This window comes from Hypanus sabinus, chromosome 11 (genome assembly GCF_030144855.1).
Source record: "Hypanus sabinus isolate sHypSab1 chromosome 11, sHypSab1.hap1, whole genome shotgun sequence".
NCBI lineage: Eukaryota > Metazoa > Chordata > Chondrichthyes > Myliobatiformes > Dasyatidae > Hypanus > Hypanus sabinus.
Window position 1 is genome coordinate 49,722,774 of NC_082716.1, and position 19,362 is coordinate 49,742,135.

At 40.7% G+C, this 19,362-nt stretch overlaps 1 protein-coding gene across 1 annotated transcript in view; it reads left to right on the plus strand.

Annotated features, from left to right (window-relative positions):
* frem1b (Fras1 related extracellular matrix 1b) overlaps positions 1 to 19,362 on the plus strand; it is a 177,876-nt gene that overhangs the window by 40,943 nt on the left and 117,571 nt on the right. The gene's annotated exons all lie outside the window — the stretch shown is intronic.

Sequence of the window (19,362 nt, forward strand, 5' to 3'; positions counted from 1 at the left end):
TGTTCAATATATTTTTAATTTCAAACAGAGTAAAAAACACTGCAGGGCTAAAAGGGAATGGACTAACTGTACATCTTACTCAAAGAAAATGTTCAACAGGTCAGGAAGCACCAATGAAGGAGAATCAGGGATAACTTTTCAGGTCGATTACTTTTGAAGCCTTACAAAGAACTGAAGGAGATGTGATGCTCTGAACAGATTCTATCTGTTTTGTAAGGTTCTATGATTATTTCAGAGGAACTGTGATATCTGCAATTTCCCAGTGCTACTGGTGATGTCCATTCCTAAGATACTTCTTCAATTTTGTTTTTTTTTAACCAGGTGGTAAACCTGCTGTAGACCATGAAAATGTTCATGTTGTTGTACACGGGAACTTGCTGGTTTTGCTGGCAGTTACATTTAAATCACAAGATTAATGAAGGAATTAAGAACTTTCAGTTGAACAATCTTCTTTATCATCACTAGTTACTAGTGATCTCTTCTGTAGTACTCCAGTCATTAACCCAAGCTTACTTTGAGCTGGATTTTCAAAGAAAAGTGTCCGACAAACAGTTTAGATTGCTTTGAGTTGGACAATCCAGAGAAATTAGATTGTTCAAAGTACACTTATTATCAAAGTACATATATGTCACCATATACAACCCTGAGATTTGTTTGTTTGTGGGCTTACACAGTAAATACAAGGAACATAATAGAGTCAAAGGAAGACAGAACCCAACAGCATGGGCAAATAATCTAAGACAACAAACTGTGCAAATACAAAACAGAAATAATAATAATAAATAAATATCAAGAAAGTGAGTTGATGAGCCCTTAATGTGAGTCCACCAGTCGTGGGAACAGTTCAATAATAGGACGAATGAAGTTACCTCAATGGTTGAAGGGTAATAACTGTCCCTGAACCTAGTCCTGGGGCTGCTGTACCTCCTTCCTGATGGTAGCTGTGAGAACATGTCCTGGGTGATGGGAGTCTGTAATGATGGACGCTACCTTTTTGAGGGATCGCTCCTTGAAGACATCCTGGATGCTATGGAGGCTAGTGCCCATGATGAAGCTGACTAAGTTTCAGTCAATATACTCTTTACCACACATCGAGAGAAGTTGGTTAAAGTTTTCAGAATCAGACTCAGGTTTAATATCACCAGCACATGTCATGAAATTTGTTAACTTTACGGCAGCGGTACAATGAAGTACAAGACTAATAAATATAGAGAAAAAAACTGAATTATGGTAAGTATGTATGTCTATTAAATAAACAAAAAAAATACGTAGTGCAGAAAAAAATGAAATAAAAAAGTAGCGAGGTAGTGTTCATGGGTTCAATGACCATTTAGAAATTAGACAACAGAATGGAAGAAGCTGTTCCTGAATCACTGACTGTGTGCCTTTGACCTTCTGTACCTCCTTCCTGATGGTAACAATGAGAAGAGGGTATGTCCTGGGCAATGGGAGTCCTTAATGATAGACGATGCTTTCCTAAAGCACTGCTCCTTGAAGATGGTTTTGGATACTACGTAGGCTAGTACTAATGAATTGAATTGAATTGACTTTATTACTTACATCCTTCATATACATGAAGATTAAAAATCTTTATGTTACATCTCTGTCTAAATGTGCAATGTGCAATTTATAGTAATTTATAATAAATAGTACGTATGTACAACAGGACAGTCAATATAACATAGAAATATAATTGCATCAGTATGAATTAATCAGTCCGATGGCCTGGTGGAAGAAGCTGTCCCGGACCCTGTTGGTCCTGGCTTTTATGCTGTGGTACCGTTTCCCAGATGGTAGCAGCTGGAACAGTCTGTGGTTTGGGTGACTTAGGTCCCCAATGATCCTTTGGGCACTTTTTACACACCTGTCTTTGTAAATGTCCTGAATAAAGGGAAGTTCACATCTGCAGATATGCTGGGTTGTCCGCACCACTCTCTGCAATGTCCTGTGTTTGAGGGAAGTACAGTTCCCATACCAGGCAGTGATGCAGCCAGTCAGGATGCTCTCTATTATGCCCCTCTAGAGAGTTTTTAGCATGTGGGAGCCCATACCAAACTTCCTCAACTGCCTAAGGTGGAAGAGGTGCTGTTGTGCCTTTTTCACCACACAACCGGTGTGTACAGACCACGTGAGATCCTCGGTGACATGTATGCCGAGGAACACAAAGCTGTTCACCCTCTTAACCCCAAATCCAATGATGCCAATAGGGATTAGCCTGTCTCCATCCCTCCTGTAGTCCAGAAGTGGTTCATTTGCTTTTGCAAAGTTGAAGGAGAGATTGTTTTCTTGATACCACTATTTCTGGGTGATGACTTCTCTGTAGGCTGCCTCATCATTATTTAAGATTAGGCCAATCAATGTAGTATTGTCAGCAAATTTAATTAGCAGACTGGAGCTGTGAGTGGCGACACGGTCATGGGTACACAGAGAGTAAAGGAGATGATGGGGCTGACTAATTTTACAATTTTCTGCAATTTGCTTTGATCTTGTACAGTAGCCCAGCCCTCATCCCACATGCTGGTGCAGCCAATCAGAATGCTCTCCATGGTACATTTGTAGAAGTTTTTGAGTGTTTTAGTTGACAAACCAAATGCTGTCACATTCCTAATGATATTTAGCCGCTGTCTTGCCTCCTTTATAGCTGCATTGATATGTTGGGTCCAGGTTAGGTCCTCAGAGATATTGACACTCAGTAACTTCAAATTGCTCACTCTCTCCACTTCTGATTGGTTTGTGAAGTCTCCAGTCAGCTCTTTGGCCTTGCTGACATTGAGTGAAAGGTTGTTGCTGTGACTCCACTCAACTAACTGGTATATCTTGCTTCTGTACGGCCTTTCATCACTATCTGAAATTCTGCCAACAATGAGTGTATCATCAGCAAATTTATAGATGACATTTGAGCTATGCCTAGCCATACAGTCATGGGTGTCGAGAGATGTCATGCTGAATCTTCTCAAACTTCTAAGCAAGTAAAGGTGCTGGCATGCTTTCTTCATAATTGCACTTACTCGCTGGGTTAATTGATAACACCAAGGAATTTAAAGTTGCAGACCCCTTCTTGCTGAGGACTGGCTCACAGACCTCCCGTTTACTCCTCTAGAAATTTGTTGAATTTCTCAGGAATGATACTGTCCAGCTAAATCAAAGTGATCATTAAGCTAATGAATTTGACATTCAAAGATCACTCTTCAGTTTAGGACTAATAGAATAAACATTGGCATTATGTTTTCTTTGTTTCAAGGTTATTCCATGCTCAGTTAACAGAAGTTTGTAATTCATTGATATGAACACTGGTATACTAATTATCTCATTAGCACTTAATTTAGGCAAGCACAAAGTATTTGCACCTTAGCACTGAATAACAGTGCAAAACATTCAGTATCATTTTCATTTTCTCAAATATTCATGGATTTTAACGGTACCTTCTTATTCCAGATCCATTAGGTTAAGATCCACTGGAGAAATGGAAAGGAAGCAATTCAGTCAATATATAAATATAGTGCACAGTCGTCCATCCTTACAAGGTTTTTATGTGCTGTGGTGAATCTACGAGTGCCTGTTTGCAATAAAACTCTACTGTTGAATTATTCATGTTGGTTCAGCATCTGGCTCAGCAGATGATTTTCGTGGTGCTTCCTCTGAACACGGGTGTCGGGGCCGGGAAGGGCGTCTTGCTCCAATTTTCACACTCCCTATTACTGAGGCTATATTCCCCACCCTCCTTTTGAACCCACCAAGGACTCAATTCCTGGCACTGGGTTCACTGGAGGTTTCATTCTGCGTCAATTCTTTAAAGCTTAGTTTTGAATGTCACGTGTACATAAAAAATACAGTGAAAAGCATCATTTGCTTCAAGTCAAGTCTGCGAGGATTACCCTGGGCGAGTGCGACCATGCTTCCAGCACCTAACCCTAACCCGTACATAATTGGAATGTGGGAGGAAACCAGAGCACTCCGAGAAAACCCATGCAGTCACAGGGAGAATGCCCAAACTCCTTACACACAGTGGTGGAATGGAACCTCATTCCTACAGCCAGTGCTGCAAAGCTCTAAAAACATGAATTAAAAATGTGTTGGGGTATTAAAAGGGATACCAATCGACAGTGCCAAAGATGTCTCTTCTAAAGATGCTTTCTATGTAGATTAGATGCATGGCTAATGGTGGAGTCAGAATCTAATTCAGGTTTAATATTACTGGCATATATCATGAAATATGTTGTTTTGTGGCAGCAGTACATTACAAAACATAATAAAAATCTATATATTACAATAAGAAACAGGCCTAAAAATGCAAGTTAAATGAGTAGTGCAAACTGAGAGTAAAAAAAAGAGAAAATAATTCTAAGGTAGTGTACATGGGTTCATTGTCCATTCAGAAATCCAGTGGCAATGGGGAAGAAGCTGTTCCTAAAACATCGAGAGTGTGTCTTCAGGCTTCTTTGATGGTAGCAATGAGAAGAGGGCATATCCTGGGAGATGGGGGTTTATATGGCAAATGATAACTTTTTAAGGCATCAGCTTTTGAATATGTTCTTGATATAGGGCAGGCTAGTGCTGATCTTGGAGCTGGATGAGATTACAACTTTCTGCAGCTTTTTCTGATCCTGTGCCTCTTGCTGCCAGAGCAGACAGTATGCAACCAGTTAGAATGCTCTCCATGGTACATCTTTAGAAATTTACTAGACTCTTTGGTGACAAACCAAGTTTACTCAGACTCCAAAAGAAATATTGTCATCTTTGTAATTGCATTAATGTGTTGAACCCAGGATAGATCTTCAGAGATGTTGACACCCAGGAACTTGAAACTGCTCAGCCTTACCACTGCTGATCTCTCAATGAGGACTGGTGTGTGTCCCTAGACTTCCCCTTCATGATGTCCACAATCAGCTTCTTACTCTTACTGATGTTGAGTGCAAGGTTATCACTGTGACACCTCTCATTCAGCTGATCCATCTCTTCCTTGTACACCTCCTAATCTCCATCTGAATTTCTGCTAGCAATAGTTCAAAGGTTCAAAAGTTCCTTTACTATCAAAGTATACAACTCCAAAATTCTTCAATTCTCTGGGTAGCCATGAAAGCAAGAAAGAAAAGAATTACCAACTCCCAAATCCCACCTCCCCGCAAAAGCAATGAACAAAATCGGAACAGGCACATCGACCCCCAAATCCCTCCTCCTGCACATTGACCCACAAGTCCCTCTCCCCCACACAAAAAACAAACAAAATTGGAACAGGCACATTGATCTCCAAATCCCTTCTCCTACACAAAAAAAAATGAGAAGATTGAGTAAAAGAACACAGAATATAAAAACTACAAGACTGAAAAATAGAATCTATAGTCCAAAGTCCACATTCTAAATGCTGAAAAAACCTGGACAACACTCTTCGCAACGCAGGCTCTCCCCTCTCTGGTACAAAAGACAGGCAGTTGGCTCACCTTAGTTGTGTCATTGTCAAATTTATACAAGGTGTTTGAGCTGTGCCTGGCCACAAGATGTGGGTGTAGAGAGAGTAAGGCTTTGGGCTAGGCACACATCCTTGAGGTGTGCCAGTGTTGATTGTCATCAAAGAGGAATTGTTATTTCCAAAATACACTGACTGTGGTCTCCTGATGAGGAAGTCAAGGATCCAGTTGCAGAGGGAGGTATAGAGGTCCAGATTTTGGAGTCTGTTGATTAGTACTGAAGGTATAATGGTGTGAAAACAGCTGTAATCAACAAGCAGTACCCTGATGTAGGTTTTGCTATTGTCCAGAAGTTCCAAGGCTGAATGGAGAGCCAGTGAGATTGCAATAGACAATAGACAGTAAGTGCAGGAGTAGGCCATTCGGCCTTTCTAGCCAGCACCGCCATTCACTGTGATCATGGCTGATCATACACAATCAGTACCCCGTTCCTGCCCTCTCCCCATATCCCTTGACCCTGCTATCTATAAGATTGCATCTGCTGTAGACCTATTGTAGCTATATGCAACTTGCAGTAGGTCCAGGGCCCTGCTTAGGCAAGAGTTGATTCTAGCCTTGAACAAGCTCACAAAGCACTTCATCACTGTAGGTGTGAGTGCAACTGGGCGATCGTTGTTGAGGAAACCCATCCTGCTTTTCTTGGTCGTTGGTATGGTTATCACCCTTTTGCAGCATTTGGAACCTCCAACTGCAGCAGTGAGAGATTAAAGATGTCCTTGAACACTCCCACTAGTTGTTTGGCACAGGTATTCAGTGCTGTACCAGGTACACCATCAGAGCCTGAAACCTTGTGAGGATTCACCCTCATGAAAGATGTTCTGACTTCAATAGGTCACCAGATCCTGCAGGGATTCATACAGATGTAGATCTGTTCCCCCTTTTAAAGCATGTATAAAATGCATTGAGCTTATTTGGAAGTGAAGAATTACAACCATTCATGATGTTAGGTTTCGGTCTGTAGGAAATAATGACCTGCAAAACTTGCCAAAATTTAAGTGCTTCTGATTCTGTCTCTAGCTTCAATGGAATTTTTTTTTTTGTTTGTTTTTAAAATAGCCTTCCATAGGTCATGCCTAGACGACTTGAGTAGTTCTGGATCGCCAGTCTTGATTCAAAGTGCATACAGAATACAATACTGTACAGAATACAGTATGCATACAGAATACAACTCTGAGATTCGTCCTCCCATGGGCATCCAAGGAACAAAGAAACACCATGGAACACATTCAAGAAAATATCAAACACCCAACATGCAAAAAAAAACAAATTGCACAAATGGCAAAAAAAAATCCACAGATGAATGCAATAGATCTTGCCTTCAGCAGACTATGAATCTGCTGTTTGATCCATGGCTTTTGATTTGGGTATGTCTGGTACATTCTCAAGGGCACACACTCCTCCTCATAGGTTTTGATTAAGTTGGTGACAACTGTGGCATATTAATTCAGACTCAAAAATGAATCCCTGAATATTTTATGTTCCACCAACTCAAAGCAGTATTGTAAGTGTCCCTCCGCATCTCTTGATCAATACCTCTTGTTCCTCACCACTGGTGCTGAGGCCTTTCATCTCTGCTTATACGGTGGAAGTAGAAGTCCTGCTAGGTGATTGGAGTGCAGGCTTGGGATGGCACTGTAAGTGTTCTTAAACTTGGTATTACAGTGGTCAAGTGTGTTGGCTCCCCTGGTTCCATAGGTATATGTTCCAACAATTGATTTCAGCATGTTGGATAATGTAAAAGGATAAATAGTTTTATCTGAGGACTAGCATGATGAAATTGGTTTTAATTCTCTTGCACAACATTAGACGTGAAAAGATATGTTTAATTACAGACTGATGTTTCAGTTCATTAGATTACAATGTTGGAAAGAGAATCTAAGAGACACAAGTCATAATATACAATTTATTTATGAGTCACATCTTGAATTTTTAAGTGCATTTTAGACAATTTTCTGAGTGAACAAAAAAATCATAACCTGTATATGAAGATGGATTTCTTGGATAATATAGAATATTAGCTTAGCTTAACAATGCTATATTGTAAATATTTTTATTATATTTTGCAATATACAAAACCAAAAAAGTTTAACATTATGCATTGTCTACTTGCTCTTATTTCGTATTTACAGTAAATGCTTCAAAATGTGTGTTTGATGTTACATCCTAGACCAGCATCTCAGCTTTGCCCTTCAGTTGCCTTCTGGAGGTGAGAAAGATCCCATAAAAGCAGAAAATAGAACCAGTGACCTGAGCCAATCCTTAGAGTATTTCCTTATCTTGAGCGCACTGGAATTTTATCTCCATATTGAAATAGTTAATAACTAGAACTGTCAGGTTGGCTAACAGCTTCTCCGTCCAGAATGTTAGATTTCTTAACACTCTTCTGCACCCAGCGCACTTGTACACTCCAGCTGAATATTCTAAGCTCCACCAGTGCCACACCCATCAATCCCCAACTCACATCCTTCACTGGTTTCTTCTTCATCTTTCGTTACTGCTGTTTCACATATTCATACTACTGTTTGTTTTATTATAACGTTGCCTATAAATTACATCCTAGTGTTTTACATAAACATACACCTTGCACTTTATGTCAACCTGTCAATCTTCAGGCTGAGCCTCTCAGGGACTTGTGACTGCACTGTATGTGCTGTGTATGATTATATTTACTGTGTCTTGCACCTTGGCTCCCGAGGAACGACGTCTCATTTAGCTGTATATGTGAGTATGGTTGAATGACAATCAACCTGAATTTGAACTTGAAAAATAAAATCATTCAGTGAAGTAGGGGGTTAATGCTCACCTCTAAATGTAGCCTTACACCTGGAAACTTAAACTAGAGTAAAAAAGCAGCAATGCAAATCATAAGCAGCACACACAAAATGCCGGAGGAACTCAGCAGGCCAGAGAGCATCTATGGAAAAGAGTAAACACTCGATGTTTCGTGTCAAGACCCTTCATCAGGATTCTTTGCTTACTCATTTCCATAGATGCTGCCTGACCTGCTGAGTTCCTCCAGCATTTTCTGTGTGTTGCTGGGATTTCCAGCATCTGCAGATTTTCTCCAGCTTCTCAATGTAAAATAATGAGCATCATTCGAACAAAGTCCATTGCAATTTTCTAGAGTTGAGAAGCAACTATTTGACTGCCTGGAGTCATATTATAGTTATTCCAGAATATATGTACGGATGCTGTTAGTGTGCTGTGTGGTGTGTAACAGTGTGGTTCAGAAAAATATAGACAAGTTAAATAGCAGTGTACATTAAGTTGAAATTCAATTTCAAGTTTATTGTCATCTGACTCTACAAACTATACAACCAAATGAATCAATGTTCCTCTGGCCCACAGTGCACCCACAACGCACATATCACCTACAGCACATAAAACAAAATTTCACCAGGAATATGTTCATAAAATATAATTTAAAATGTATGCAGCGTACAGCACAGCTAAACAGAAAACAGCTGGCTGTCCCAGTGATGAAATCTCAGTGCTGGCAGGGAATTTATTAGTCTCACAGCCTGAAGGAAGAAGCTGTTACCCAGTCTGGCAGTCCTAGTCCTGATGCTTCTGTACCTCTTTCCTACAGGTGCAGGGGAAGGTGGGAGATGAAGGTGGATTGAATAGTTTGAACAGAAACCAGACGATGTAGTCACTTGAGTATTATTTTTACATTGAGGTGCAGATTTTTTCCTTGCAGAGGCACTGCCTCTCTGGGTTGTGGAAGCTATGTTGCTAGAGGTTTCTGAAAAGTGGGCAGATATATTTTTGAAAGAGTTAAGTGTTGTGAGGACCTTGGGGAGAGAGAGAGAGAGAGAGAGAGAGAGAGAGAGAGAGAGTTTGATGCCTGTGGCAGCCATAGTCATTTGAATGGCAAGGTGGGTATGAAGGACCAGATGGTCTACTCCTGCTCTTATTTTCTGTGTGTTTTTCTTGTGATTAATGAAAAAGAGCTGCTACTTCTAGGCAGTCATGAAACAATTTCCACACTCTTCAGCTGAGTTCCAAAATTGTCACTATTAAAAGAGACAGGAAAGGATGGTGCACGTAATGTCTGCATGTCATTGGCAGTGCTAAATAACCCTGAAGCTTGGACAATAGGCTTAAGCAGAACTGATGACTGACAGCTGTTTGTCATCAATATAATCTGCTACCTAGAAAGTACAACATTATAGCTACCATTGCCCTGAGAGCGGCAAACTGTCCTGCTCATTATGTGCTAATCCATTTCCCCTGGAATCTAATGCACATTATATTTTGCACAATGATAACAAAAGATTACAGGAATGTGTAGGAGGTACATCTAGACTTTGAGGTATAGTTGAGACCTTATCATGCATTTACTTACTTTGAGTGCACTCTTTCGAAACAGCATTCCAGTCTCCACTTGCAAGGACTCTGATGAAAATATTAACACAAGGAAATCTGTGGATGCTGGAAATTCAAGCAACACACACAAACTGCTGGTGGAACACAGCAGGCCAGGCAGCATCTATAGGGAGAAGCATTGTCGATGTTGCAGGCCGAGACCCTTCGTCCTGACAAAGGGTCTTGGCCTGAAACGTCGACAGTGCTTCTCCCTATAGATGCTGCCTGGCCTGCTGTGTTCCACCAGCAGTTTGTGTGTGTTGCCTGATGAAAATATTGCCTACTTGCTGGAAATGAATGATTCCAAGGTGAATAATTCAGTTCCAAATGAACAGTGATATTGTAACCGAATTGTGCAATCTAGCAGGCAACTATTTACACAGGGCTCTGTGAATCCAAATATTCTCACTGGAAGGTCAGATGTGATACCCTGTGTGTGTGTGTGTGTCCACAACCAACCAAAGCACAGGCTATTCGGCTGTGTTTGCACCCACATTAATGATGGCAAACGCACTTTATGCATAAGTGTTGACAACATTTGGTACATTGTCTTCAGGAATTGGACAATGTAAACTGCAATGCCTTGGCCTTAGTAACAATAATTAATTATACAGACTCCCTGCTGAGCACAGTGTAAGCAATGGTTACTCTCTTTTTTTAGCCATCTCCCAGATACCAAACATGCACTCAACCCCGTTTTCCTACCTTCTCCCTGCAATCTTTGAAGCCCCTTACTAATCAAGAACCTGTCAACCTCTGCCTTGAGTATACCCAATGACTTGGCCTGCACAGCCGTCAGGACCAGATGGGAAATACTTCAGGTTACTAGTGGAAGTGAGGGAAGAGATTGCTGACATTGGCATGATCTTTGTGTCCTCTCTGGCCAAAGGAGCAGTACCAGAAGATTGGAGAATGGCAAATGTAATTCCTTTGTTCAAAGAAGGTAGTTGGAATAAACCTGGGCTAATGAGTCTTACATCAGTGGTGGGCTGATTACTGAGGAGGATTCTTGGAGACAGGATTTATGAGTATTTTGAGAAGCATAGTCAGTGATCAGTGATAGTCAGAATGGCTTTATAAGGTACAGGTCATGCCTCACAAGCCAGATTGACTTCTCAGAGGAAGTGACAGAAATCATTGGTGAAGGTAGAGCAGTGGATGTGGTGTACATGGATTTTAGTAAAGAAATTGACAAGTTTCTCCATGGTTGGCTCATCAGAAACTCAGGAGGCAGGGGATCTAGGGAAACTTGGTTGTGTGGATTTGGAACTGGCTTGCTCACATAAGCTAGAGAGTGGTGGTAGATGGAATGCATTCTGCAAAGAGTTCAGTGACCAGTGGTGTGCTGCAGGAATCTGTTCTAGGACCCCTGCTCTTTGTGAATTTATAGATAACTTGGACAAGGAAGTGGAAGGTTGAATGATACACTTGGAGGATCAAACTTTAAGGTAGAGTACATTTTTAACGGCAGCATTTTTGGTTGTGTGGAGGAACAGAGAGAATTTTGTGGCCTATATCAAAATTGTTGTGCCAGTTGGTAGAATGGTTAAGAAGGAGTATGGTGGGTTGGCATTCATTTGTTGGGAGGGGGGATTGAGTTCAAGACCCACAGGGTAATGTGCAGCTCTACAAAACTCCGGTTGGACTACACTCGGAGTACTGTTCTAATTTTCTGTTGCTTCATTATATGAAGGATGAGGAAACCTTAGAGAAGGTGCACAGGAGATTTACCAGAATGCTTCCTGGATTGGAGAGCATGTCTTATGAGGATAGACTGATAGAGCTAGAGCTTTTCTCTTTAGAGCAAAGGAGGACAACTGGTGATTTGATAGAGATGGACAAGATGATAAGAGGCATAGATTGAGTGTACAGGACAGAAATGTCGAATGTGAGGGATATACTTTTCAGGTGACTCGAGGGAGGTCAAAGGTAAATTTGAGGGGAGAGATGTCAAAGGTAGATTTTTTACACAGAGAATGTTATATATAAGGAACTCACTGGTGGTGGTAGAAGCAGATACATTAGGGACATTTAAGGGACTCTTGGAAAGGCACAGGGATGAAAGAAAGATGGAGGGTTATGGAGAAGAGTTAGATTGATCAGGGAATAGATTAAAGGGTTAGCACAACATTGTTAGCTAAAGGGCCTGTACTGTCCTATATTCTTACCAGTTATAAATGTCTACTAAAACCCTCATTTCAGTGTATTTTTAAAATTTGTTTACAGGATGTAGGCATCAGTAGTTAAGCCAGCATTTATTGCCCATCCCTAGTTGCCCTTGAGAAGGTGGTGATGAGCTGCCTTCTTGAACCACTGCAGTCCCTGAGGTGTAGGTACACCCACAGTGCTGCCATGATTTTTGACCCAAAAACTATGAAGGGACGGCAATATGTTTCCAAGTAAGGACTGTGAGTGACTTGGAGGGGGATTTCCAAGTGGTGCTGTTCCCAGATATCTGCTGTTCTTGTCCTTCTAGATGATAATGGTCATGGGTCTGGAAGGTGCTGCGTTAGGAGCTTTGGTGTGTTGTTGCAGTGCATCTTGTAGATAGCACACACTGCTGCAACTGTTTGTCAGTGGTGGAGGGACTTGATGCCTGTGGAAGGGGTACCGATCAAGTGGGCTGCCTTGTACTGGATGGTGTCAAGCTTCTTGAGTGTTGATGGAGTTGCACTCATCCAGGTGAGTGGAGAGTATTCCATTACACTCCTGACCTGAGTCCTGTAGATAGCTGGCAGACTTTGGGGAGTCAGGAGGTGAGTTTCACACTGCAGGATTCCTAGCCTATGACCTGTTCTGGTAGCCACGGTGTTTATATGGCTAGACCAGTTCAATTTCCTATCAATATTGAGCCCCAGGATGTTGATAGTAGGTGATTCAGTGATGGTGATGCCATTGAATATCAAGGGACATTCAGTGACATTATACTGTGTTAACTTATATTTCAAAGACTAGTTTACATAAATAATCTCTTTTCTGGAGGGGTTTAACTGTCAGTAATCACTATTTTGAGTTGTGGTCCTCCTTCCCAACCAAAGAGGACATACTTCTGGCTAATGAATATGATTAAAGGTGATATTTTAAATTGAGTACATCTTATTTGAGGACTAAATTCTTACGGTGATTATTATTCTAGAAAGTGTTTCAAAAACCCAAATGCATATTTTAGAAACTAGAAAATGGTACTAGTGTGGTACAGAGGGCAAGTCATCTGCTGCAGCAGGAATTTCTGAGAGATCCATCTCAGGTCCAGGCTGAGGACTGGATACTATGTCTATATCAGTAATACCTACTGCCATCTAATATCATTTTTAACCAACCCTCTGGTAATGACCTAATTTGCATGAAACATTTCATAACTGCATTGATCAGTTCATTTGGATGGAGCACTTTGATTAAGTTATCATCAACAATGTTGTTGCTCCTGATTACATTACAGTCTTAGTGGATTCAACATGGACAGCGTTGTTTCTGCTGATGATGACAAGAGAATGAGAAAAGATTATAGATTAGAAATGTAAACTATTTTAAGGATAATCATCTTGAACTATAGATAGTTTCTTCTGCTGTCCTAAAAAACCAAAGTAGCAAGTGTCCAGGACCTGGACTGTTAATATTCATCACATGTAATGCAAGTTGAAAATACCAGTTTTCATCCATCTCTGGTGCGCTCATGATTGTAATGCATTGTAGATACTGTATGTACTCAGGGTCGTAATTATTGTTGATATCTGCATTGGCTTTATCACTTCCTACATGCAATAAAACAGAAACTGCTGGAAACTGGCAGAATGTCAGGCTGCCACAGTGGGAGAAGGAACCGTTAATGTTTCAGGTCAAAAGTTTCGTTAAAACTGGAACTTGCTACATGTAGTTCAGGTGTGCTGTATTTTCTGTTTTGCAAAATGGTTGATCATTTTTCTTTCTGCTGTTCTCAGCTGAAGTGAAATGTTTTATCCTTTTGCAACGAATGACATTGCTTTTGCTAACTCAAGCAGCTTACACAGTTTAATCAACTGTTGAAATGATTTCTGCCAAACTAGTGTTGATGTGCAGTTTTCAATGATCACTTGCTCAAGCTCAGGAATTTTACATTTTAGGTCCAGTTCAGAAGCTTTACACTTTAAGGCAAGCTGTCTCAGAGCTATGCAATATTGACAAATTCTTTCCATTGAATCTAGCCATGTGTGAAGGAACGTAACTGCCTTGTGTATCAAATTCTGTTACAGCTAGTGCAGTTTTAGCCATTATTGCTGTTAGTTTATCGTTGTCACATGCTTTGTGATGCAGTGAAAATTCTAATTTTGAAAACCATCCATACAGATCATTTCAAAACATAGCACTTTGAGGTAGTGTCATGGAAAAGCAATAACAGAATGCAGAATATGGTATTATAGTTACAGAAAAAGTGCAGTGCAGGTAGACAATACAGCGCTAATGGAAATGCTTTTAAATATACCATAAATTTTCATTTTAACAGGACCCTTAACAGCATTAAAGTACAAAGGCATTTTAGGGCCCTAGTCCACAGCTCCCTGAAAATGGCTGCACAAGTGAATAGGGTGATTTTAAAAAAATGTCATTTGGCATGTTTTCCTTTAGCAGTTGAGTCATTAAGTTTGAAAGTCAGGAGGTAATGTTCTTCTTTTGTTAAAGTCTGGTTAGGCCTCATCTGAAGTATTGCATTCATTTTTAGTTGCCCCTTTGTAGGAAGAAGGTGGAGGCTATGAAGAGAGTCCGCTAAAGGTTTATTTTTCTGGATTAGAGGATGTGTGCTATAAGGAGAAGCTGGACAAATTAGTATTGTTTTCTCTGGTGCGGCTGAGGCTGAGGCTGAACTTGATACAAATTTATAAAATTGTGAGAGGCACAGATAGCCCAATGTCTTAATCTCAGGTTTGAAATAGTCTAATACCCGAGGGCATGCATTTAAGATGAGAGGGGTAAAGTTCAAATGAGAATTGTGCGGCAGATTCATTTTTACTCAGAGAGCAGTGGGTGCCTGGAAAGCACTAGCAGGTGCAGTGGTGGAAGCAGATACAACAAAGGCATTTAAGAGCCTCGTAGATATGCAAAGGATGGAAGGATTGGACCGCATGCCGGCAGAATGGATTAGCTGTCATTAGTTTAATTAGTTCAACGCAACATCATGGGCCTAAAGTCTGTACCTGTGTTGTGCTATTCAATCTTGGAGTTACTCCAAATCCTGCCTGTGCTTCTGCAAACTGGAAAAGCCACTATTTCCCCCCAAAGGACAGAACTGACGATAACTCAGAGTGGACATTGAATGGCATGAAGTTAGGCAAGTATCATAGTGCCCTTAAAGTCAGAGTTGAGATCAGATGATGAGTCAGAGTAGGATTAAAAAGCAAACACAGATGGTTGCTTGATAATACAGGGAGTCCTGGGCTGAGTATTAAAATCTTACAGTTAATATAAAATGCGATAAGGAAACAGGATAAAGATAGATTGGCTGTTTCTATTTACAAGAAGAATCCAGAGGTCCTGTTGTCAGAGCAGCGTCACTGATTAAATGTCAAAATGGAGAAGCACAAGGTGAGGGTGTCTATGAAGGCTGTTTAGTGTTTATCAGAGAAGATGACATGCCAAAAAAATGTGCCAAATGATTGCAAATGTTAAACCTTTGTTCAGAAAAGGGAAAGGGATAAACGTTGCAATCAATGAAGCTGATCCTTAATGTCAAATAAAAACAGAAAATTCTGCATATAATCTGCAGATCAGATTTTTTTGTAGAAACAGAAATAGCAAATTTTCCAGGTCAGTAACCATCATTAGAACTCAGATCAGATTTTCAGTTTCTCCACTTTTTTTTTTAGTTTTCTGCTATCTTGAAGGTCAGTGGGTAGGAAATATTTAAAAAGTATGATGATAGAAAAAAAATAGCAACCATCTGGATAAGTTTGTAAGTATTGACCAATAAAGGAGAGCAGGAATATTCTGTTGAAGTGGACATTAAGTATAATCATATTATCTGGAGAGTTTTGATGATGTAACAGAGAGTGGATGTGACAGGTAGAGTTGAGGATTTATTTTCTCGTAAGATTCTCAATAACCCCTCATACATTAAGATGTGAACTGTGGTATGTGTTAGTGATCTGTAATGATCCAGAGTTAAAAACTTTAGCACAAGTGTGATTTTCACTTTCATGGGCAGCAGGGGACAAGTATCAGTGAATGTTTGTATTGAAAATCTTAGCAACCAGCTGAATTTATGCCCAAATCTTTCTTTACATAGAACAGTACAGCACAGTACAGGCCCTTCAGCCCACAAAGTTATGCCGACCCTCAAACCCTGCTTCCCATATAACCCCCTACCTTAAATTCATCCATATACCTGTCTAGTAGTCTCTTAAACTTCATTAGTGTATCTGCCTCCACCACTGACTCAGGCAGTGCATTCCATGCACCAACCACTCTGAGTGAAAAACCTTCCTCTAATATCCCCCTTGAACTTCCCTCCCCTTACCCTAAAGCTATGTCCTCTTGTACTGAGCAGTGGTGCCCTGGGGAAGAGGCGCTGGCTGTCCACTCTGTCTATTCCTCTTAATATCTTGTACACCTCTATCATATCTCCTTTCATCCTCCTCCTCTCCAAAGAGTAAAGCCCTAGCTCCCTTAATCTCTGATCATAATCCATACTCTCTAAACCAGGCAGCATCCTGGTAAGTCTCCTCTGTGCCCTTTCCAATGCTTCCACATCTTTCCTATACTGAGGCGACCAGAACTGGACGCAGTACTCCAAAGGTGGCCTAACTAGAGTTTTATATACTTCCTAGTGTTTCTAGAAACTCATTGAGCCTACTACCAAAACATCCATTTAAGTAAAATGCAACAAAGTTTCATTGCTGACGAAGGGTCTCGGCCCAAAATGTCGACAGCGCTTCTCCCTATAGATGCTGCCTGGCCTGCTGTGTTCCACCAGCATTTTGTGTATGAAGTTTCATTGCTGTTGTGAACATAATTACAATGCAACCAAGCTGGTTATTAATAAACCCTTATAGAAATTACTAATGAACCCTACAAATTATGCAAGTTTTTCTGAGTGCTCATACCAGACTCCCTTTGTGTGACCCTTATTATGTGGTTTAGACAATATTGATTGTAGCATTATTAGAAGATCCATGAAGAGATGATTAACATCATTGTTGAGTACTGATTAAAGTTCAGTCGATGCTGGTAACTGGGACCCAGTGTCACAAGTAACATGAGATGCAGTAAAATATTGCAGGTGAAGAACAAAAAGCTTAGCTGCCTTTGTGATGACCAGAGAGCTGGACCAGGGAGCAAGTCCAATAGCCCATTACCATCATAAAGTATTCTGACCATTTTTAAAAATTTTCTGATATCCATGAATTTGGGATCTGGTATAGTATATGTAGCCTTTTGACTTTCTTCTTTGGACTTTACTTGCTTCTTCTCAGTCATGGGGATAACTTGTTGATGAACTATTTGAGCTGATGGACTAATGAAAGCAAAGTTCAAAGAAAATTTATTATTAAAGTACATGCATGTCACCATATACTACCCTGAGATTTTTTTGGTGGGAATCCACAGTACATACAAAGAAACACAATAGAATCAATGAAACACTACACACAAAAAGACGGTCAACCACGCAGTGACAGAGAGATAAAAAGAGCAAAGGAAGAACAGTCCTCTTTCTCTTTTCATAGATGTTACATGACTTACTGAATAGTTTCAGTATTTCCTATTTTTATTTTTGATTTCCAGCATGTTTGGATTTTTGATTTTCGGAATAGTTCATACTCGAGGTTGCAGAGAAAGGACTGGAAGAGGATTGGATGGATCAGACCCAAAGTCAGAATTGGTATCAGGGACAGAGTGTTTCTGGACGTAGGAGCCAAGGCATTGAGGGAACACATTTGTGATGTTCAAACAAGGACAAGTTGGGAAATACATTTTTAGCCTGGTTCCATTGGTATCCAGCTGGGCAGTCTGTCAATGGGGACCCAAACAATTTCAGCAGCAAATTGTGGGGGATAAGAGATGGAAGGTGGAAGTAAATAGCAAGTAAAAATTTTAGAGGATCTACTTGACAAGATCAATGCTTTAGACCCTCTAGCTAAAGAAACAGTCACCTTTAACTCGTGCAGTCACACCTGACATCTCCAGTTAGTGGATGACATGTGAGTGACTTGCACTGTTTTATCTCAGTGATGTAAGAACTTGCATTATATGTTATTAGGTTTCGCTCTGCATGCCTAACAGACTTTGCGCCCGTAAGCAGCCTTCTGTCTCAGAGGGTAGTTTCTTGTAGTTTGCGGGTCAATTACTTATTGAACATTATCTCATGTGGTCAGAACATGGCAGTCTCTACTGCATTTGCCACAGATGAAGCCAGGGCTTGAGAAGGTGCAAACTTTACTGGTCACAAACGAGAAAATCTGCAGATGCTGGTCTCTATTTTCTCTGAGTCTTCGTTCGGTCAGATAAACTTTGTTACACCTTCCTCTCTGAGTCCTCCATTGGTCCTTCCCAAAGGCTCTTATAGCAGAGTTGTCTCTGTCATTGACTTAACAAAAAAAGCATGCTAACAGAATTGGCATGCTCTAATATCCATAAGATACATAATTTGTATCTGAGGCAGTGAAGGTGAAGAATATTAAGCCTCCTTGTAAACACAAGAAAATCTGCAGATGCTGGAAATCCAAAGCAACACACACACACACACACACACACACACACACACACACACACACACACACACACACACACACACACACTCACACTCACACTCACACACACACACACACACACACACACACACACACACACACACACTCACACTCACACTCACACTCACACTCACACTCACACACACTCACACACACTCACACTCACACACACTCACACACACTCACACACACTCACACACACTCACACACACACACACACACACACACACACACACACACACACACACACACACACACAAATCTGGAGGAACTCAGCAGGTCAGGCAGCATCTATGGAAAAGAGAGAACAGTCGATGTTTCGGGCCGAGACTCTTCTTCAGCACTTGTGTGCCTTTTGTTTATTTGTCATCTATAACTGCTGTAAGAGTTAGGTTGAACAAGTTAGGTCTTTATTCTTTGGAGCATAGAAGGTTGAAGGAGGACTTGATAGAGGTATTTAAAATTATGAGGGGGATAGATAGTGTTGACGTGGATAGGCTTTTTCCATTGAGAGTAGGGGAGATTCAAACAAGAGGACATGAGTTGAGAGTTAGAGGGCAAAGATTTAGGGGTAACATGAGGGGGAACATCTTTACTCAGAGAGTGGTAGCTGTGTGGAACGAGCTTCCAGTAGAAGTGGTAGAGGCAGGTTCAATATTGTCATTTAAAGTAAAATTGGATAGGTATACGTACAGGAAAGGAATGGAGGGTTATGGGCTGTGTGCAGGTCGGTGGGACTAGGTGAGAGTAAGCATTCAGCACAGACTAGAAGGGCCGAGATGGCCTGTTTCTGTGCTGTAATTGTTATATGG